The sequence below is a fragment of the Vigna radiata genome, chromosome 7 (assembly GCF_000741045.1).
Source record: "Vigna radiata var. radiata cultivar VC1973A chromosome 7, Vradiata_ver6, whole genome shotgun sequence".
Classification (NCBI taxonomy): Eukaryota; Viridiplantae; Streptophyta; class Magnoliopsida; order Fabales; family Fabaceae; genus Vigna; species Vigna radiata.
The window spans coordinates 661,773-665,144 of NC_028357.1; positions in this window are offsets into that span (position 1 = coordinate 661,773).

Genomic DNA, 3,372 nt, shown 5'->3' on the forward strand with positions numbered 1-3,372 from the left:
CACATAGCCCTAATCTTAGCCATAAGCTTTTGTCTATATATATTCACGGCTGAACACATTTTATAACCAACACAAATCATTCACATCCTGAAGCATTCAAAATTCATAAGCCTCAATTCTCAAGTCTTTTTTATACTATTTTGTTCTCAAGTCTCAACAAACTTAACACAATAATGGGCTTTCGTTTACCTGGTATCAGAAGGGCATCGTTCGCAGCAAACCAAGCATCTTATAAGGGTATGGAGAAGCCAAAGGGTTTTCTTGCAGTGTACGTTGGAGAGAAGAAGAAGCGGTTTGTTATCACCATATCATTCTTGAGCCAACCTTCATTCCAAGACATGTTGAGTGAAACAGAAGAAGAGTTTGGATATGATCATCCCATGGGTGGTCTTACAATTCCTTGCACCCAAGATGTCTTCCAAACCATAACTTCACACTTGAATAAACATTAAGTCTTATACTATAGAAGTCTGACATTTAATTGAAGAGCCATTTTGTCATAGGCATCTTCTCAATTTGTAAACATAACCCTTTATTTTAGTGAAAGGAAAATGACGATTAATAACATTTTTTTCTTTTTTCATTATCACAACATTCAACTACTCACAAAACATTGAACCATTGAATCAATATTTGAGGACTTAAGCCATGATACCTTTGTATCATGCTAGTTGCAAAAATTGCAATAGGTTGTAACATAGGCCCCAATTTAATGGAGGTTAAAGGAAATGGCAAGTATTGAAGAATAGTCTGACAATAAAATTTCTTCAGAAAAAAACATGAAATACTATGTGTGTACGTGCTAAATCCGAAAGTTGAAGCTTGTATGCCACTAGGTCTATTTTCTTTACAACTTAAAGGGTCCAAAATAACATAAACCAAGCATAGTCCCAACAACGGATGAAGCGATCTCGGTAAATGATATGACAAATACGAAGAAGGAAAACCTGGAAAAAAAACTCAAACAAAAATATGAAGAGATTCAACAGATAGGGAGATGAAGCTAATAAGATTATGAATAAATAAGGGGTTGAACTTGAAGAGTGAAGAAGGCGACTGTTGACAAGGAGGAGGAAACATCTAGTGTTCTTGAACCAGATGAAAACGGGAAAGAGGAAGATGAAGATTTTGAGAAAAACCAGGGTATGAGAAGTTCAGATACTGAGATAGCAAAAAATCTTATGAGTAAAATTACGGACGAGATGAAAAAGTCAACTACTATTGCTAAGAGGTCGGCCAAAATTGTTGAGAAGTCGCCTAAGGTCAGAATCGAGTTGGTCGAGGTTACTGAGAAGATGGCAAAACAAAGAACAAGTTAGCCAAATCATTGAAGAGTTCAGTTAAGGTGAAAGACAACACAACCATGCTTAAGGTTGAGTCGATTTAGCCTGGACTGAACGACGAGTTTAGTCAGGCCAAACCAAAGGTCAAACCCATTTAACCCGAGTCAACGATCGAGTCGATTCCGCGTAGGCCTAAATGTCGAGCTAATTTTACCAAGTTGAAGGTTGAGATGAACCGGCTCGAACGAAAGGTCGACCCAATTCAACTACAATGGAAGGTTGAGACGATTCGACTGGGAAAAATGTCAACATGTGTTAGCTTGGGTTGAAGGTCGTGATGTGTTCGTTGGGTTGAATGTCGTGACGAATCACTCGGGTCATAAGTTTGACCCGGGCCAAAGGTCAAGTCGAGTCACTACGGGTCGAAGGTCTAGACATGTCTTCTTAAGCCTAGGATCGAGATAAGTCAACCCAAGTCGAAGGTCAAGACAATTCGTCTCAATCCCATCGTCAAGACAACTTGGGATCAATCAATCTGAGTTAAGAATTGAGATAAGTCAACTTAGACTTAAAGATATAGACAAGTTATCAAATATTTTTAAAATAGAATTTTGTCTCAAAAGAGAAGTTAAATTTCTTTATCTACACAAAAAGTTAAAATTTAAGATATTTCAATTAGTCCATCAAAACAAAAAGTTTAAGAAACGAAGAGAATTCAACTATGAGCATTTCAAATACTATATATTTCAAGTTCTTGGAATTGTTAAAATTTCTTATCCAAACGTGAGGTTAAATTTTTTAAATCACAATTGTCTTCATAAATCTAGCTACTTCACATATCACTTTTTCCATAGGTTTTCACTATCATTCACAATCCTTTTTATCCCTTTTATTCAAGTCAATGTTATGGGTCTCTTATATATTATATGCATTGTATTTGTCTTGGAAATAATCTAAAAGATTTAAAACCCCATATTAAATAGAAATAAAAAGTTAAATACTATATAAGAAAAAAAAAACTCCTAAACTCAATATCTCGAGATTTTCCATTAAAAACTCAAGTTATATATATATATATATATATATATATATATATATATATATATATATATATATATATATATATATATATATATATATATATATATATATGATTTTTGTAGAAAAAAAATCTAGTATTATGATCTCACGAATTGCAAATTTGTAAAACCTTTATGATTTTTGTTAGATATATTATAAAATTACTAGATATCTTATTTTTTTAGTTAGTTTGTTATTATTTTTTATTTGTATTTTGAATTTTACTTATATTTTTTCTATTATAAATATATTATCCTGTGTATTCAATAGAAGAGATATTAATCTTATACATATTTATTTAATATATTGAATATGATATCAGAATAATAGGTTAAAACCTATCTTAATGAGATTTGTGTTTGTTGGACATATCATTCTATCCTCTATCTGACTATTCATTATTGTCTAGTCCCATACACGAGATTAATGTAAAAAAAAAGTATTTAAAGTCTCAAATCAACTAAAAATAATGTCAATTTATATATATATATATATATATATATATATGAAGTGAGTGAAATATTTGAATGCATTTTCAATCATCGACATGACAATTTTTAATATTATTCAATTATTGTTGTAATTTATTGTATTACTTAATTGATTTCAAAAGTATTTTCTATTTTAATAATATTTATATTTCTCATGATTTCAACGTCTTTTATTTATTATTCTTTATTTTTATCCGGGAAAAGTTTTTAATCAACTTAACTATTATTTTGAATTCAAAATATATAATTTTTAACATTGAGCTATTCTAATTTTGAAAACATTTTTTTTTTATTACAATTCTGTAAATACAACAAATAATTTACATTAAGTGTAACTTCTCGTGCCTAATCTTAAAAAGTATAATTCCAGATGTAAAAATTTGACCTACTCGGGTCACTAAACCAAGATGACTTGGGTTCAAATCTCCATTCTTTAATATGCAAAAAGACTCGGAAGTTAAGAAAGAATACCAACTGAACTGAGATGTTAAGTTACATAACGATATCTAATATGAAAT